Genomic DNA, 20,703 nt, shown 5'->3' on the forward strand with positions numbered 1-20,703 from the left:
CCCAGTAAGCTAACCCCAGCGTCAATTTGGCCTTCGCAGCTCTCTCCGACGAGGCCCTCGACCACCCGAACCGCCGTCCGCCGAAGCAAGGCTCGTCGTCGACGTGGTACTCGCCGGCGACCGCCACCACCACCAACCAACGCGGAATGGCGCCCTGAACACGGAGGTACTCTCCGATCTCCCTGCCTCGCCGTGGATCGCCGCCGGCGACCACCGCGGCTCTCGGGCACCGTTGAACTCTGCCGCCCCGTTTGAATATTCAAACCTAACGGGCGGGACCCGCCTGTCAGCCTCTCTGTCCTTTCTAAGAGAAACGTTTTCTGAAAACATCTTCTGCCAAATGCGCTTTCCCGCTGGGCCGGCGCATTCTTATTCGAGTCGTTTTCTGTTTTTGTAAGCTAGCCCCTGGGAACTTTCTGTTTCATTACAGATGAGTCCCTGGACTAAAACCCTTATAACTTTTTAGCAGAAAGGAATTTTTGAGTGATTCTTTTTCTGTCCTCTTCAAATTTTTGTCTAGTTTTTTATCATATTTATTTGAAAAATATTTGGAATAATTTTTGTGCACCTCACGGTATTCACGATAGCGCGTATATTTTCTTTATACCATAGATACCAAAGGAGGTGACGGGACCGCGAACTTCACCGAGCTAGGCTCCGACTACTCTGAACCAGGCAAGCATGTTTGAACTTTTGATATGATGATTGTTTTTGGCATGTTTGCATTAATTAGTTTATGGCATGTTGATGAACATACCGACGAATGTCATGTTACATGCAACGATGAGGCAAGTGAGTTTCGAAAATCCATGAGTGGATGGATGTGAGTATGCATGGCCATGTGTTGGCATGAGGATGGGTAAGATGGCAGTGTTGTAGCATGCCAGTCTTATGCCAGGCTATATGACTTCAGTGTCAACCCATATCATTCCAGTTCCTTCCATTCTTCCTTCCCTGTACTACCACATGTTTTCCGCAAGGAATATGGCTTAGTAAGTTGTAAACCGCTTTCCTGGTACACACCAAAAAGGAGAGGCCGTGATGATGGTTCCATGGCCCTGGATTAAAGCCAGTCATCCGGTCAGGGGGCATGGGTGTTTCCGGTTGGGACCGAGAGGGGGGCACCCCTTAGAGCGCGCGTATATAAATTTGATCCCATGCTATTCGAGATTGTGATCTCCCCGTCTCAAAAGTTTTTCTTGGACGATGTCTAGGGTGATTCCTAGCATCGAGAGGTAGGATGGGTGTGTACTGGTTAGCTGTGTTTTCTTCCGAAATACCGTAAACGGAACTAGTCCTTCGTGACTACGGAAATCCGTTGGCTGTGGGAAAATTTTTGTACAAACTCTGCAGAGTCATATATTCCTTTGAATCATCTATTCCATGTCCAAGTTCGGTATTATCTTATCCTGACCAAATGTCAGTTTTGATGACAGAGACTCCGGTGAATCACATGAGTGCTAAGTCCGGTTAAATGTTTATTCCTGTGGATGGACTAACCCGTTTATTCTCATGAATTGAATATTTATTATGAGTATTATTTACTTGTGAATAAAAGCCCTTTCTGTGATGTCGCTCAGACGTCCGACTGTGGCATTGTTATTAGTTACTTTCAATAAAAGCCCTTTCTGTGATGTCGCTCAGACGTCCGACTGTGGCATTGTTATTAATTACTTTCAATAAAAAGCCCTTTCTATGATGTCGCTCAGATGTCCGACTGTGGCATTTCTTTTAAAGCCCCTTTATGTGGCGTCGCTCAGACGCCCGACTGTGGCATTTCTTTTAAAGCCCTTTATGTGGCATCGCTCAGACGCCCGACTGTGGCATTTCTTTTGAAGCCCTTTATGTGGTGTCGCCTAGACGCCCGACTGCGGCATGCTTTATTTATTCATCCTCCTATCGAGGTGTCGCTTCAGACACCCGATTGGGTTTACAGTTATTTTGTTGGGTTTTCGAGCGGACTACCGCCGACCCCCTTTTTACCTGTCTTGTTTTTATGAATTAATGTGCCACTGTTAAAAAATTAATCATGACTCATCCATGCATGCATTTGTTATATCTTACGTCCGAACTGTCTTACGAGTACCTTCAAAGTACTCACCTGGCTTGTTGATTTGGCCAGATGCTGACGAAGGCGATCTCATGGATGAAGAATTTGATAGCGAGTCCGACGCCTAGAGGAATCCCAGTCAGTCTCGTGCGACCCTGGATTTGGTCACTGTATTATATCCGCTTCCGCTACCAAATAAATTCATCGAGCCTCACCTCGACGCTCGATGAGATGCCAGTTTTAGAGTCATGTATCTCACTCCCCGCTGTGTTTTTCCACCACCACCCTATCCTCGAGTCAGTAGTATGCCTCCACACCACTGTGTCATGTCCGCCATTATGTATAATTATTGGCGTGCTTGTAATAATTTGGTTGAGCAACCGTAGCTCGACCCTGTAATATATTCTATGCTACTGGCTTATTGTATCAAGAATTTGTCTACCGGTAAGGGGGATTTTTCTCATACTGGACTCAAAAGATTGGTTTCTCAATAAACATTTTTATTGGAAAACCGGTCATGACATAACGTCAGGCCCAGGGGCTCATTGCACGGGCTCCCTGCTACTAGAGGTTATATTCAGCTTCCCCGATAACTTCTGTAGTGAAAATTTAACCTTCCACATTGCTCCGTTCCAAAGTGGCTATCAAGCACTACTTGGACGCGAAGCTTTCGCTCGCTTTAATGCAATACTGCATTACGCTTCCCTCACGCTTAAGATGCCCGGTCCACGTGGCATCATTATAGTAAATGGAAATATTGAGCGATCCCTGCGCGCCGAAGAGAGTGCGGCTGCCTTTGCAGCCGCACACTAAAACGGCCTCACCAACTAAAGCATTCGATAGGTCGTCAAGACCATGGACACGGTTAGACGAGTCCGGCGCATCTATATGTAATTCATACAGATGACCATCATGCTACACCCGTCCAGGATACAGCACAGCGGAGACACAGGCGCAGACGTGCAGCAGGGACCCGTTCCAAGGATTCTTTTTAGATTAAGACCCTGTGTAAACCTTTTTTACTGTCTCTTGTTGATACACATCCCTCGGATTCTCAGTACAATTGAGAAGGATTCTGACGTCTTAGCATGTGGCCATGTCAGAGTAATGCACGTACCTGGACACCAGGGGCTTCTTACAAAGGGCACTGTTCAGGCCCACAATAAAGACCGAATACCTTAGGGAGTGTTCGGCGTCGCGAGTTTAGCCTTATATGCATCAGCTCCGAATCATGTCTTTGGTCAAATGTTGGGTTTTCTTGGCTCCTGTGTTTTGCTGCCTTATGTTCCGCTCTATCGGCTAAGGCGGCACCAGGAGAACTACTGCGATTGTGCCCTCGTTCATCCAGACGAGCACCTCAGTAGAGAAAGCCGAAAACTGATTGTCATGATATAGTGTGAGACTGGTCAACCACTCGATGACCTATCGGATTCTTAGAATTCCTCCGCCTTAACGAAGGGCCGTTTCCCGGCCAGGCATGTACGCACCCCGAATTCGGGTGAGTGCGGAGCCACCAGGGGCTATATAGTAGCCCCACTGTCAAACTCCTCTGGCTAAGTGAAAGTGTTAAAGCATTATAGTCCGGTTGCCTAGTTCGTTGCACTATCACCTCCTTAATAGAACCAAGACGTTGGATTAAGTGTGAACATGCGTCTTCTGCGAACACCCCCGCATTATATGCGTGGGGGCTGAAGCCGACGACTGCAATCTCTTAGGTTATACACATGTATACATAAACGGCCGCACAGGAGGCATCACAATACTTTCGGGCACAAGTATAAATACAGCCTTGATAAATTCAATAAAAACATTGTTTTTACAATGGGAATACATGTCATTCAAACATAATATTCTTCGAGCACTGGGCCTCTATCAAACGAGCACCCTCAAGAACTTCTTCAAAATAGTGCTCGGCAGCCACTCGGCCTATGGCCGAACCCTGCGCCGCGACCGTGGTAGCATCCATCTCCGCCCAGTATGCTTTGACACGGGCAAGGGCCATCCGCGAGCCTTCTATGCACGCCGACCTCTTCATCGCATTGATGTGCGGCACCGCACCAAGGAACTGCTGCACTAAGCTGAAATAGCTGTTCGGCTTCGACTTTTCCGGCCACAGATGATCTACGACGGACCTCATGGCAAGTCCGGACAACCTATTGAGTTCGGCCCATTCGGCTAGCTGATTAGTCAATGGAAGCGGACGCTCTGGAATGTTAAACTGCGACCAGAACAGCTTGTCCACTTCACGATCTGTTTGATCTCGGAAGTATTCGGCCGCATCGATAGCGCTCGCCACCAAGTCCATATATGCGTCTGCCGAACTCCACAGCCGATCCAGAGGGGCATACCGCGGATCTTCGAACTTCCTTCGTAGCATAAAGGGCTTCGCAACCGCAATATCCCCGGCTTCACGCAGTTCCTCCTTCTTCGCTCTCATGGCAGAGCGAGTGTCCTTGGTCGCCATTGTGGCCTTCTCAAGGTCCGTCTCCCTCGCTCGGTTTTCTTCTTCGAGGAACTAGCAATGGTCGGTAGTGTCTTTTAACTTTACAGCCATCTTGGCCATTTTCTCTTTGCTCTCGCAATGCGCGGCCTTCTCGGCTTTCAACTCTTCGGCCGCCTTCAAAGCAACCGCATTACTACTCCTTGCTTGTTCTTTGGCTTGGGTAAGTTCCCCCCAAATGGTTTCCACGGTGGCAGCTCCATCTGCAGTCACAAAATATTAAAGATATTGGCATCACGCTGCTCTTACTATGTGACATTCACCAGAAAAAATCACTTACCCTGTGCCTCGTCAAGCCGCTTGTTAACAAGCTCGATGTCGGCATCTGCCGCATCCAGTTGCCACTTTAGTTCGGCAAACTCATTAGTCCGGCTAACCACCAGAGCTTCAACCACCTGCACATGAAGGCGGTCTGGTTATTACCTAAGACTACGATCCTCTGTTTGCCACCGTTCTCGACGACAACCAGAGTCTCAGGGGCTACTATCTACACAGGGCACACCTAAAAATGTGCCGTACTATCACAAATGTATATCATTTCACGTACCTCAAAACCCGTCAGTAAACTGATAAAGGCTTCATGCAACCCGCTTTCGGCGAACGAAATCCTTTCAATCACTATACCCATCAATGTACGGTGTTCTTCTAAGATAGTTGCTCGCTCTAGCAGATCCCTCAGTGCGTCCGACCGCATACCAGACAGTGCCGGATTCTTTCGGTTGCTCTCTTCAAGAGCCGGATACTGGGGACTTCGGGTGACCATAGGAATATCTTCCGGCCTCACCTGATCTGGTGGGGCCCTCCCTGACGACACTTCAAGGTCGCCCGCCTCTTGAGCGGAGGAGTCCGAGGGAGGCGTTTCGCTCTCCATCATCTCCGGAAGAAGATCCGCTGAAGACGAGCTCTTCTGAGAAGGGCTAAGATCTGAACTGCAAGATAAATGCTTCGGTTATTTTCCTCAGAGGTAAGGTAGTATATCTTCACTATTAAAGTACTTTTTTATTGCTTACAGCTCGTTAGAGGGCTGATCCCCGCGCGGACTTTGTGCGGCAAGAGCACCCTCCAAGGCAAGACCCTCTGGTGGGGATTTTTTCTCCTGTTTGGAAACCTTGGTTTCCGGATCTTCAGAGGTAGTCCTCTTCCTTCCCCAGGGTGAGAGAATGTCAGATTCCTCCCCTTGGTTATCCTCCTTCATGGAGGTGCTCATTCCCTCGGTTGGAATTGATAGCCATGGGGGCCCGCTTTCGCCCTCATTATTCCCCCCTTTATCTTCCTTTGAGGGCTCCGGGCAAGGTGCTAGCTCAAGCATCTTTTCCAGTACAAGATTGTCCAAACCCTCAGGAAGGGGGGCCGAACACCGAATCATCTTCGCCTTTGTTAGCCAGTCCTGGTCAAAGAGCGATTTCTCAGAATGACGTCATGATAAATGAAAGACGGTGTGTTCGGCTAGAGGATTACTTACTTGGTCGGCGGTGCGGTTGCTGCTCAGGCCCACGTCCTCGGTAGTATCCGGACACTCTATTTGGGGTCCAAAGAATGATTTATACATCTCCTCATGTGTCAGGCTGAGGAAATTCTGAATAGTGCGCGGTCCTTCTGGGTTGAACTCCCACATGCGGAGGGGCCGGCGTTTGCAAGGCTGGACTCGACAAACCAGCATGACTTGCACCATCGTAAGCAGACGGAAATCTCCTTCGAAGAGATCTTGAATGCGGCTTTGCAGTATAGGCACGTCCTTGGCTGGACCCCAGCTCAGCCCTCTGCTAATCCATGACATCAGTTGCGGCGGAGGGCCCGAGCGGAAAGCAGGGGGAGCCACCCACTTGGCACTTCTGGGAGCTGTGATGTAAAACCACTCCCATTGCCATAATCTAGACACCTCTGCAAAGGAACCCTTTGGCCATGGAGCTCCAGCGACCTTGCTTATTAATGTGCCTCCGCACGCTACATGCTGCCCCTCAACCATCTTCGGCTTCACATCAAAGGTCTTGAGCCACAGGCCAAAGTGAGGGGTAATGCGGAGGAAGGCCTCACATACGACAATAAATGTCGAGATGTGGAGAAAGGAGTCCGGGGCTAGATCGTTGAAATCTAGCCCGTAATAGAACATCAAACCCCTAACGAAGGGATCCAGAGTGAGGCCTAGACCTCGGAGGAAGTGGGAGATGAACACAACGTTCTCGTTGGGTTCGGGAGTAGGGACGACCTGCCCTCGGGCAGGCAGCCAATGCGAAACCTCGGCGGTCAGGTATCTGGCCTCCCTCAACTTCTTGATATCCTCTTCCGTAACGGAGGAGGGAATCCACCGGCCTTGAAGGCTAGATCTGGACATGATTGAAGGTCCGAAGCACCTGACCTGGGCTTTGGGTGTTAGAACTCGAGGCAGGGGAAGGATTCGATTGAGCACGAGAGGAAAAAAAAGTAAAAGCCTTGTCCCTTTATAAAGAGGGTGAATATCAAGCGTCCTCCTAGTGGCCGTCTGGGACTTGCCTAAAATCTAGGAGTCCTAGGCACGGTTGGGGTACCCACGATCGTATTGATGAGAATCCCGTAATTAGGGGAACACGATCTCTGCTTTGACAAGACGTGTCAAAAAACTGCCTCGCATTATGTGCGAGGCTAATTAAAGGAAACGGTTCGAATAATCACCGGGCCACGGCTTAATGTCATGTGGCCAAAACGTGTCAGCAAATTAGTGGAAATATTATTCTCTCTGCGGAGATATGTGGAACTTGTTTTGCAGGGTCGGACACTATCCTTTTATTTGAACTCTTCCGTGGTATATCCGGAGGAGGAACCCGCCTTGCAATGCCGAAGACAACACTACGCGCCGGACTCATCGTCATTGAAGCCTGGTTCAGGGGCTACTGAGGGAGTCCGGGATTAGGGGTCTTCGGATAGCCGGATTATATCCTTTGGCCGGACTGTTGGACTATGAAGATACAAGATTGAATACTTCGTCTCGTGTCCGTATGGGACTCTACTTGGCGTGGAAGGCAAGCTAGGCAGTACGGATATGGATATCTCCTCCTTTGTAACCGACCTTGTGTAACCCTAACCCTCTCCGGTGTCTATATAAACCGGAGGGTTTTTAGTCCGTAGAAAAACATACAATCATACCATAGGCTAGCTTCTAGGGTTTAGCATCTCCGATCTCATGGTAGATCAACTCTTGTAATACTCATATCATCAAGAATAAATCAAGCAGGACGTAGGGTTTTACCTCCATCAAGAGGGCCCAAACCTGGGTAAAACATCGTGTCCCCTGCCTCCTGTTACCATCCGCCTTAGACGCACAGTTCGGGACCCCCTACCCGAGATCCGCCAGTTTTGACACCGACAGTAAGCCCAACATAAAAATTGTGAAGTAAAATCTTGAAATCTCCCTCTATGGTGCAACTACGATAAGATTCTACCATCCTATACCAAGCATCTATTAAGTTTTCTCCTTGTCTTTTTTTGAAGTGGAGAACTTCAAAATCAGGAGTACTAATAGTGATAGAAGGACTAGCCATAACAACAAAATAAACGATCTAACACACGGACACACGAGAAGCAAGAAAAAAATACGAACAGAAAAAGGGCGGACGAAAAAGAGGTGAATAAAACGGCAAGGATGGAGTGGGGGAGAGAAAAACGAGAGGTGAATGGCAAATAATGTAATGCGAGGGATAAGAGTTTGTGATGGGTACTTGGTATGTCTTGACTTGTGCATATATCTCCTCAGCAACAGCGCCAGAAATCCTTCTTGCTACCTCTTGAGCATGCGTTGGTTTTCCCTTGAAGAGGAAAGGGTGATGCAGCAAAGTAGCGTAAATATTTCCCTCAGTTTTTGAGAACCAAGGTATCAATCCAGTAGGAGACTACACGCAAGTCCCCTGGTACCTGCACAAACATACAAGAACCTCGCAACCAACACGATAAAGGGGTTGTCAATCCCTTCACGGTCACTTACGAAAGTGAGATCTGATAGAGATAATAAGATAAATATTTATGGTATTTTTGTGGTATAGATTGGAAAATAAAGATTGCAAAATAGATAGTAAACTAGAATTGTAGATTGGAAACTTATATGATATAAAGTAGACTCGGGGGCCATAGGTTTCACTAGTGGCTTCCCTCAAGATAGCATGTATTACGGTGGGTGAACAAATTACTGCCGAGCAATTGGTAGAAAAACGCATAGTTATGATGATATCTAAGGCAATGATCATGAATATAGGCATCACGTCCGTGATAAGAACACCGAAACGACTCTGCATCTACTACTATTACTCCAGACATCGACCGCTATCTAGCATGCATCTAGAGTATTAAGTTCATACAAACGGAGTAACGCATTAGGCAAGATGACATGATGTAGAGGGATAAACTCAAGCAATATGATATAAACCCCATCTTTTTATCCTCGACGGCAAAAATACAATACGTGTCATTTCCCTTTCTGTCACTGGGATCGAGCACCGCAAGATTGAACCGAAGCTAAGCACTTCTCCCATTGCAAGAAAGATCAATCTAGTAGGCCAAACTAATCCAATAATTCGAACAGACTTGCAAAGATATCAAATCATGCATATAAGAATTCAGAGAAGAATCAAATAATATTCATAGATAATCAAGTTCATAAACCCACAATTCATCGGATCTCGACAAACACACCGCAAAAAGAGTTACATCGAATAGATCTCCAAGAAGATCGAGGAGAACTTTGTATTGAGATCCAAAGAGATAGAAGAAGCCATCTAGCTAATAACTATGGACCCGAAGCTCTGTGGTAAACTACTCACACATCATCGGAGAGGCTATGGTGTTGATGTAGAAGCCCTCCGTGATCGAATCCCCCTCCGGCAGATCACCGGAAAAGGCCCCAAGGTGGGATTCCACGGGTACAGAAGGTTGCGATGGTGGAAAAGGTGTTTCGTGGCTCTCCCCGAAGGTTTCAGGGTATAAGAGTATATATAGGCGAAAGAAGTAGGTCGGTGGAGCTATGAGGGGCCCACAAGGGTGGGGCGTGCCTGGCCCCCCTGGGCGCGCCCTCCTACCTCGTGGCTGCCTCGCTGCTTCCTTGATGTCTACTCCAAGTCTCGTGGATCACGTTTGTTCCAAAAACGATCGTCGTGAAGGTTTCATTCCGTTTGGATTCCGTTTGATATTCCTTTTATGTGAAACACTGAAATAGGCAAAAAAACAGCAATTTGCACTGGGCTTTTGGTTAATAGGTTAGTCCCAAAAATAATATAAAAAGGTATAATAAAGCCCATTAAACATCCAAAACAGATAATATAATAGCATGGAACAATAAAAAATTATAGATACGTTGGAGACGTATCAACCCAAGATTGTTCAGATCCACTGTTGTCATTCCGTACTGTGGGTCTACCTGTACCCCGCCTCCTGACAGATTGACCCATTTGCACTTAAACAAAGGGACCTTAAAATCATGTCCATAGTCAAGTTTCCATATGTCCACTATGTAAACATAATATGTGTCCTTTCCCCTCTTGGTTGCTGCATCAAAGCGGACACCACTATTTTGGTTGGTGCTCTTTTGATCTTGGGAGATCATGTAAAATGTATTCCCATTTATCTCGTACCCATTGTAAGTCAATACAGTCAAAGATGGTCCCCTGGCCAACGAGTATAGCTCATCAGAAACAGTGTTGTCACCCATGAGACGTGTTTGCAACCAACTGCCGAAAGTCCTGATGTGTTCACATGTAATCCAGTCATCACACTACTCCGGGTGTTTGGGGTGCAGAATATTCTTGTGTTCATTAACATAGGGGTCACCAAGGTCGAATTCTGTAGAACGGTGTAGTGTGCTTGAGACCAAGAATGCCCGTCCCTACAATAAGCGATGATAGAAATAGCAACGGAAGAGTAAATAAGCGAAGAACAATATATGGAAAGCTCGTAGGCAATGGATCAGTGATGGAGAATTATGCCGGATGCGGTTCATCATGTAACAATCATAACATAGGGTGACACAGAACTAGCTCTAGTTCACCAATTTAATGTAGGCATGTATTCCGAATATAGTCATACGTGCTTATGGAATAGAACTTGCATGACATCTTTTGTCCTACCCTCCCGTGGCAGCGGGGACCTATTGGAAACTAAGGGATATTAAGGCCTCCTTTGAATAGAGTACCGGACCAAAGCATTAACACTTAGTGAATACATGAACTCCTCAAACTATGGTCATCAATGGGAGTGGTCCCGATTATTGTCACTTCGGGGCTACCGGATCATAACACATAGTAGGTGACTATTGAATTGCAAGATAGGATCAAGAACTCACATATATTCATGAAAACATAATAGGTTCAGATCTGAAATCATGGCACTCGGGCCCTAGTGACAAGCATTAAGCATAGCAAAGTCATAGCAACATCAATCTCAGAACATAATGGATACTAGAGATCAAACCCTAACAAAACTAACTCGATTACATGGTAAATCTCATCCAACCCATCACCATCCAGCAAGCCTACGATGGGATTACTCACGCACGGCGGTGAGCATCATGAAATTGATGATGGAGGAAGGTTGATGATGATGACAGCAACGGATTCCCCTCTCCGGATCCCCGAATGGACTCCAGATCAGCCCTCCCGAGAGAGATTAGGGCTTGGCAGCGGCTCCGTATCATAAAACGCGATGAATCTTTTTCTCTGATTTTTTTCTCCCCAAAACCAAATATATAGAGTTGGAGTTGAGGTCGGAGGACCTCCAGGGGCCCACGAGGCAGGGGGCACACCCTCCACCCTCATGGACACGGGTGTGGGCCCCCTGATGTTGATTCTTTCGCCAGTATTTTTTATTAATTCCAAATTGTGTCTCCATTGATTTTCAGGTCATTCCGAGAACTTTTATTTCTGCACAAAAATAACACCATGGCAATTCTGCCGAAAACAGCGTCAGTCCAGGTTAATTCCATTCAAATCATGCAAGTTAGAGTCCAAAACAAGGGCAAAAGTGTTTGGAAAAGTAGATATGTTGGAGACGTTTCAACTCCCCCAAACTTAAACCTTTGCTTGTCCTCAAGCAATTCAGTTGACAAACTGAAAGTGATAAAGAAAAACTTTTACAAACTTTGTTTGATCCTGTTGTTGCAAATATGTAAAGCCAGCATTCAAGTTTTCAGCAAAGATTATGAACTAACCATATTCACAATAACATTTAGGTCTCACATTTACTCATATCAATGGCATAATCAACTAGCGAGCAATAATAATAAATCTCGGATGACAACACTTTCTCAAAACAATCATAATATGATATAACAAGATGGTATCTCGCTAGCCCTTTCTGAGACCGCAAATCATAAATGCAGAGCACCCCTGAAGATCAAGGACTAACTAGACATTATAATTCATGGTAAAAAGAGATCCAGTCGCAGTCATACTCAATGTAAATTACTAGCAATGCATGCAAATGACAGTGGTGCTCTCCAACTGGTGCTTTTTAATAAGAGTATGATGACTCAACATAAAAGTAAATAGATAGGCCCTTCGCAGAGGGAAGTAGGGATTTGTAGAGGTGCCAGAGCTCAAGTTTTGAAACAGAGATAAATAATATTTTGAGTGGCATACTTTCATTGTCAACATAACAACCAAGAGATATCAGTATCTTCCATGCTACACACATTATAGGTGGTTCCCAAACAAAATGGTAAAGTTTATACTCCCCCACAACCAACAAACATCAATCCATGGCTTGTCCGAAACAACCGGTGCCTCCAACTAACAACAATCCTGGGGGAGTTCTGTTTGCAATTATTTTGATTTACACATAGGACTGGGCATCCCGGTTACCAGCCATTTTCTCGTGAATGATGAGCGGAGTCCACTCATCTTGAGAATAACCCACCTAGCATGGAAGATATGGACAGCCCTAGTTGATACATGAGCTATTCGAGCATACAAAACAGAATTTCATTTGAAGGTTTAGAGTTTGGCACATACAAATTTACTTGGAACGACAGGTAAATACCGCATATAGGAAGGTATGGTGGACTCATATGGAATAACTTTGGGGTTTATGGAAGTGGATGCACAAGCAGTATTCTCGCTTAGTACAAGTGAAGGCTAGAAAGAGACTGGGAAGCGACCAACTAGAGAGCGACAACAGTCATGAACATGCATTAAAATTAATCAACACTGAGTGCTGGCATGAGTAGGATATAATTCACCATGAACATAAATATCATCGAGGCTATGTTGATTTTGTTTCAACAACATGCGTAAACATGTGCCGAGTCAAGCCACTCGAATCGTTCAAAGGAGGATACCACCCTATCATACCACATCACAACCATTTTAATAGCATGTTGGCATGCAAGGTAAACCATTATAAACTCCTAGAAAATTAAGCATGGCATGAGCAACTATAATCTCTAATTGTCATTGCAAACATGTTCCATTCATAATAGGCTGAATCAGGAACGGTGAACTAACCATATTTACAAAAACAAGATAGGTCGGGTTCATACCAGCTTCTCTCATCTCAATCAGTCCATCATATATCGTCATTATTGCCTTTCACTCGCACGACCGAATGGTGTGGATAATAATAATAGTGCACGTGCATTGGACTAAGCTAGAATCTGCAGGCATTCAATACAAGGGAGAATACAAGGTAATATAGGCTCTTGGTTAAATCAACAATAATGCATACGAGAGCCACTCAACATTTTCATCATGGTCTTCTCCTCTCGACCCCCAAAGAAAAGAAAATAAATAAAACTATTTACACGGGAAAGTTCCCAACAAGCAAAAGAAGAGCGAGAAATCTTTTTGGGTTTTCTTTTAGTTACTACTACTACAGGAATGGAAAGTAAACTAGCTAAAAGCTACAACTAATTTTTTGGTTTTTCTTAAGGTTATTCAAACACACAAGAAAAAGGCTTAGAAAAGAAAATAAACTAGCATGGATAGTACAATGAAAAAGTATGAGCACCGACAACTAGAATGAGTGTGTGAACATGAATGTAATGTCGGTGAGAAATACGTACTCCCCCAAGCTTAGGCTTTTGGCCTAAGTTGGTCTATGCCCATGGATCGAAGCTACTCTCTCTGGTGTACTGAGGAGGGTCCTCAGGGTGCCACTGGTTGGCTATCTCCTCCGGATCCCACTGATAAACAGACTATCGGTAAGGGTCAAGTGGTGGCTCAGGCTCTGGCTCTGGGACTTGTGTCAGCCTCCAGTATGCATAAATGGCCTCTAGCAAGATGAGGTACGTGCCTGAAAGTATGTTAAACAAAGATGGTGCAGGCAAGGTAATAATCTCACAGTGAGTTTTATCAAATATCAAATTGTACTTAAGCATCTTCTTCTTATTTTTAACGATAAAATCATGTGCTACCATACTCTTATAATCTAGAAAAACATGGGGTAGCAACTTTTCCTCTTTCTCATAATGCCTAAAAGGTATCTCAAAGTGTTCAGCAGGGCGTGAAGCAAAGATGCCTCCGAAGATGGGGCCCTTTGTATGGTTCAGACTTAATCGTTTAGCAATAATAGTACCATAGCTGAAAGTTGTATCATGAAACAAAGCATGCCGCAAAATGACAAGGTCAGGAGCACTAAGATTTCCACTGTTCCCACGACCAATTAAGCATCTAACCAGCAGATATTGCAAAGTAACATAGAACAGGAAAATGTATACTAGTAATTCTTGCATATGAAACTTTCCTCGTTTCCCCTATAGCAATTCTATCAATAAATTCATCCATGTCACTACGATGTGGTTCCTCGATGCTACCCACAAAGGGTATCTTGCAGACCCGACAAAAATCATGAAGTGACATCTCCTTAACCTCATCATATAAGTGAAACTCCACTGAAGGTGGTGATTTCTTAGCATGGAAATAAAAAAAATTGCACGAAAATATTAGTGAGTAGAAGATATTGTTCGCGCTGGTCATGGAGGAAGTCGGTGAGGCCTGCATTCTCAGCCAAGTAATAAAAGTCATCGTGAATTCCGGCGGCTCTCAAGAACGCGTCATAAGGCCATTCGCATGGCCGAACCTCCGTAGTACGAGGAAGATTGTATTTGGGCTTTTTATTCTCCTCATTCTGCTTATCCTTCAAGCTTTGGCTTGAAGAGCCCCTCAACAATCTCTTCATCATTTTCTTTCTCGAAGAACAATCTCCCCAAACAGTTTCGTGAATGGAGCTTTGAGCAAGGAGATCGAAAATGGCAGTAAGAAGAGCTAGAACATGGGTTTGAGCTATGGGAGGATTTTTTTTTCTGGAGGAAGACGAAGTAAGTGGGTGCAGGAATAAGTGGAGGGTGTCCATGTGGGGCCCATGAGGAAGGGGGGTGGGCGCGCCCTGGACCCTCGTGGCCAGATGGTGTGTCCCCCGGTGTGTTCTTAGTGCCAGATATTCTTAAATATTCTACAAAAAATCATATTTCATTTTCAGGACATTTGGAGAACTTTTATTTTTGGGGTATTTTTTTATTGCAAGGATAATTCAGAAAACAGACAAAAATATTATTTTTGCTTTATTTATTCTAAATAACAGAAAGTAAAAGGAGGGTACAGAGAGTTGTGCTTTATAACTTCATCCATCTCATGCTCATCAAAAGGAATCCACTAACAAGGTTGATCAAGTCTTGTTAACAAACTCTTTCCGAATCGCATGAAACCGGGGAATTTTCGAATAACACTAGGTTACCTCAACGGGGATATGTATGTTCCCAACAATAAGAATATCATATTAGGAAGAGGGAATTGAAAACCTCAAATTTTTTCCAATAGAATTGATACTATGGACTTGAGGTTGTTTCCTCGGAAAGTGTATTGTATGCTCATGACCATTAACATGAAAAGTAACATTGCCTTTGTTGCAATCAATAACAGCCCCTGCAGTATTCAAAAAGGATCTACCAAGAATAATAGACATACTATCGTCCTCGGGAATATCAAGAATAACAAAGTTCGTTAAAATAGTAATGTTTGCAACCACAACATGCACATCCTCACAAATACCAATAGGTATAGCAGTTGATTTATCGTCCATTTGCAAAGATATTTCACTAGGTGTCAGCTTATTCAAATGAAGTGTACGATATAAAGAGAGAGGCATAACACTAACACCAGCTCCAAGATCACATAAAGCAGTTTTAACATAGTTTCTTTTAATAGAGAATGGTATAGTTGGTACTCCTGGATCTCCTAGTTTCTTAGGTATTCCATCTTTAAAAGTATAATTGGCAAGCATGGTGGAAATTTCATCTTCTGGTATCTTTCTTTTATTTGTAACAATATCTTTCATATACTTAGCATAAGGATTCATTTTAAGCATATCAGTCAAACACATACGCAAAAAGATAGGTCTAATCATTTCAGCAAAGCGCTCAAAATCCTCGTCATCCTTTTTCTTGGATGGTTTAGGAGGAAAAGGCATGGGTTTCTGAACCCATGGTTCTCTTTCTTTATTGTGCTTCTTAGCAACGAAGTCTCTCTTATCATAATGTTGATTCTTTGATTGTGGGTTATCAAGATCAACAGCAGGTTCAATCTCTACATCATTGTTATTGCTAGGTTGAGCATCAATATGAACATCATCATTAACATTATCACTAGGTTCATGCTCATTACCAGATTGTGTTTCAGCATCAGAAATGGAAATATCATTGGGATTCTCAGGTGTGTCAACAAAAGGTTCACTAGAAGCATGCAAAGTCCTATCATTTTTATTTTTCTTCTTCTTAGAAGGACTAGGTGCATCAACATTAGTTCTCTGAGAATCTTGCTCAATTCTCTTAGGGTGGCCCTCAAGATAAAAAGGTTCCTGAGTCATTCTACCTCCTCTAGTCACAACTCTAACAGCATCATCGTCTTTCTTATTATTTAATTCATTGAGAAAATCATTTTGAGCTTTAAGCACTTGTTCTACTTGAGTGATAACCATAGAAGCATGTTTACTAATAATTTTAAGGCCACCTTTAACTCTAGACATATAATCACTCAAGTGTTCAATCATATAAGCATTACGTTTCAATTGTCTATCAACATAAGCATTGAAGTTTTCTTGCTTAACAATAAAATTATCAAACTCATCCAAGCATTGGCTAGCAGACTTATAATGAGGAATATCACCTTCATCAAATCTATAGAGAGAATTTACCTTTACTACCTGTGTCGGGTTATCAAGACCATGTATTTCTTCAATAGGTGGTAAATTCTTAACATCTTCAGCTTTAATACCTTTTTCTTTCATAGATTTCTTTGCCTCTTGCATATCTTTAGGACTGAGAAATAGAATACCCCTTTTCTTTGGAGTTGGTTCAGGAAGTGTCCAATCATTATCATTACTCAATATATTATTCAATAGCAATTCAGCTTGCTCAACAGTTCTTTCCCTGAAAACACAACCAGCACAACTATCCAGGTGGTCTCTGGAAGCATCGGTTAGTCCATTATAAAAGATATCAAGTATTTCATTTTTCTTGAGAGGATGATCAAGCAAAGCACTAATTAATCGGAGAAGCCTCCCTCAAGCTTGTGGAAGACTCTCTTCTTCAATTTGCACAAAATTATATATTTCCTTTAAGGCAGCTTGTTTCTTATGAGCGGGGAAATATTTAGCAGAGAAGTAATAAATCATATCCTGGGGACTATGCACACAACCACGAGCAAGAGAATTAAACCATGTTTTAGCATCGCCCTTTAATGAGAATGGAAATAACTTAAGGATATAGTAGTAATGAATTTTTTCCTCATGAGTGAATAGGGTGGCTATATCATTCAATTTAGTAAGATGTGCCACAATAGTTTCAGATTCATAGCCATAAAAAGGATCAGATTCAACCAAAGTAATTAACTCAGGATTGACAGAGAAATCATAATCCTTATCAGAAATACAAATAGGTGAGGTAGCAAAAGCATGGTCATATTTCATTCTAGCATTCAAAGACTTTTATTTCGGCTTAGCTAACAGTTTCTTAAGATCATATCTATCTTTGCAAGTAAAAAGGTCTCTAGTAGTTTCTTCATCCATAACATAACCCTCAGGCACATCAGGCAATTCATATCTAGGGGAGAATCTTCATCATCACTTTCATCAATATTATCTGTTTCAATAAGTTCATTCTCTCTAACCCTAGCAAGTTGTTCATCAAGAAATTCACCTAATGGCACAACATTATCGAGCATAGAAGTAGTTCCATCATAAGCATCATGCATAGCAGAAGTGGCATCATCAATAACATGCGACATATCAGAATCAATAGAGGTGTAGGTGTCGCAAATTTACTCATAACAGAAGGTGAATCAAGTGCAGAGCTAGATGGCAGTTCCTTACCTCCCCTCGTAGTTGAGAGAAAAATCTTGGTTCTTTCATCTTTCAAGTTCCTCATAGTGATCAACAGATATAAATCCCAAGTGACTCAAAGAATAGAGCTATGCTCCCCGGCAACGGCACCAGAAAATAGTCTTGATAACCCACAAGTATAGGGGATCGCAACAGTTTTCGAGGGTAGAGTATTCAACCCAAATTTATTGATTCGACACAAGAGGAGCCAAAGAATATTCTCAAGTATTAGCAGTTGATTTGTCAATTCAACCACACCTGAAAGACTTAATATCTGCAGCAAAGTAGTATGGAAGTAACGGTAACGGTGGCAAAAGTAACAATAGCAGTTTTTGCAGTAATCGTAACAGTGGCAACAGAAAAGTAACTACGCAAAGATCAATATGTGAAAAGCTCGTAGGCAATGGATCAATGATGTATAATTATGTCAGATGCAATTCCTCATGCAACAGTTATAACATAGGGTGACACAGAACTAGCTCCAGTTCATCAATGTAATGTAGGCGTGTATTCCAAATATAGTCATACGTGCTTATGGAAAAGAACTTGCATGACATCTTTTGTCCTACCCTCCCGTGGCAGCGGGGTCCTATTGGAAACTAAGGGATATTAAGGCCTCCTTTTAATAGAGTACCGGACCAAAGCATTAACACTTAGTGAATACATGAACTCCTAAACCTATGGTCATCATCGGGAGTGGTCCCGATTATTGTCACTTCGGGGCTACCGGATCATAACACATAGTAGGTGACTATTGACTTGCAAGGTAGGATCAAGAACTCACATATATTCATGGAAACATAATAGGTTCACATCTGAAATCATGGCACTCGAGCCCTAGTGACAAGCATTAAGCATAGCAAAGGCATAGCAACATCAATCTCAGAACATAATGGATACTAGGGATCAAACCCTAACAAAACTAACTCGATTACATGGTAAATCTCATCCAACCCATCACCGTACAGCAAGCCTACGGTGGTATTACTCACGCACGGCGGTGAGAATCATGAAATTGGTAATGGAGGAAGGTTGATGATGACGACAGCGACGGATTCCCCTCTCCCGAGCCCCAAACGGACTCCAGATCAGCCCTCCCGAGAGAGATTAGGACTTGGCGGCGGCTCTGTATCATAAAACGCGATGAATCCTTCTCTCTGATTTTTTTTCTCCCCGAACATGAATATATGGAGTTGGAGTTGACGTCGGTGGAGCCTCAGGAGGCCCATGAGGCAGGGGCGCGCCATAGGGGGGGCATGCCCTCCACCCTCGTGGACAGGGTGTGGGTCCCCTGATGTTGATTCTTTCGCCAGTATTTTTTATTAATTCCAAAACGTTTCTCCGTTGATTTTCAGGTCATTCCGAGAACTTCTATTTCTGCACAAAAATAACACCATGGCAATTCTGCTGAAAACAGCGTCAGTCCGGGTTAGTTCCATTCAAATCATGCAAGTTAGAGTCCAAAATAAGTGCAAAAGTGTTTGGAAAAGTAGATACATTGGAGACGTATCAGTAAGCTAGAGCACCACAAAGCTCTCCCACGGCCAGCCAAAAAAATAGAGCAGTGCACTGCTCTGCTCGCGGGCAGAGGGTATATATAGGCTCTCTTAATCCCGGTTTGTGTCTAGAACCGGGACTGAAGGACCCCATTTGGTCCCGGTTCCAGCCATCAACCGGGACTAAAGGTGGTGGGACAGGAGCGAGGCCCATTGGTCCCGGTTCGTGTTTGGAACTAGAACCAAAGGGTTCAGACGAACCGGGACCAATGGCCCCCGAGGCCCGGCCGGCGCCCTGGCCTCACAAACCGGGATTGATGCCCCCATTGGTCCCGGTTCGTGAGTGAACCGGGATTAATGCCCTTTTCTGGCCTGGACCAAAACCCTGTTTTCTACTGGTGACTTGGCAACTTATGACATTCCTGTAGTGTAGGGGTGTGCAAAATTCACGCCGTTAGTTCACCGGGGACATGATACTAGCGGCATACTAGTGGACTGCTGATAGTAGATACTTCTTAACGTTCCTAATAGCCCTAAATAGAATTAATGGTGCACACTTGGTGCCCAAACCAAAGAGAAATGGAATACTTATGATTGAGGTAACTGAGTTTTTCCTTTCTAACTTCAGTTGATTGGAAACGAACAACTTCGAGTCACTAGATTAGAAACAGAAAGGATGGATATGTTTTCTCTTCCTCCAACCGTTTTTGCACTCTTTCAACCTATTCCATACATCACACTTCTCTCTCCCTGGACACCTCTCCCTACCACCCTTACCGCGGCGTCCTCATCTTGAGCTCGGCAACTACATAATCTAAGCGGCAACGAAAATGAAAAGGTCCTCCACGCACACCGGTCAACCCTCGTTCTTTCCTTCGCCGGTGAGGAACTATCTCTCCCTTCCCCCCTCCCAAATCGACTGATCTAAATGGTTTTTTTACGCAACTAATAGATAGCGGATACAAAAGAAAAAATTGGTAGACATGTACATTTGCAGAAATTCAGTGCCCCTTTAGCTGTTGCCTTTAATTAGCTTCAACCCCAAAACCTTAGGCTGGCCATAGTGATGGTATCATAGCGGGTATCATGTACTCGAGAATAGCAAACACGTTGATGTGGCAAAGAATTAAAAAAGAGAGAGGGTAAGATTGGTCATAGTGGGGAGTATCATATACTAGTATCATGCATATTATACTAGTGTATCATACTACATCAATAGTGCATAGTAACATAGATTAGTATCATAGGTGGTCTCATTTATTGCCATGCATGACACATAGTAGCATAATATTTATTATGTTACAATATCTACCTATGTTAATATAACCATC

This window comes from Triticum urartu, chromosome 4 (assembly GCF_003073215.2).
Source record: "Triticum urartu cultivar G1812 chromosome 4, Tu2.1, whole genome shotgun sequence".
NCBI lineage: Eukaryota > Viridiplantae > Streptophyta > Magnoliopsida > Poales > Poaceae > Triticum > Triticum urartu.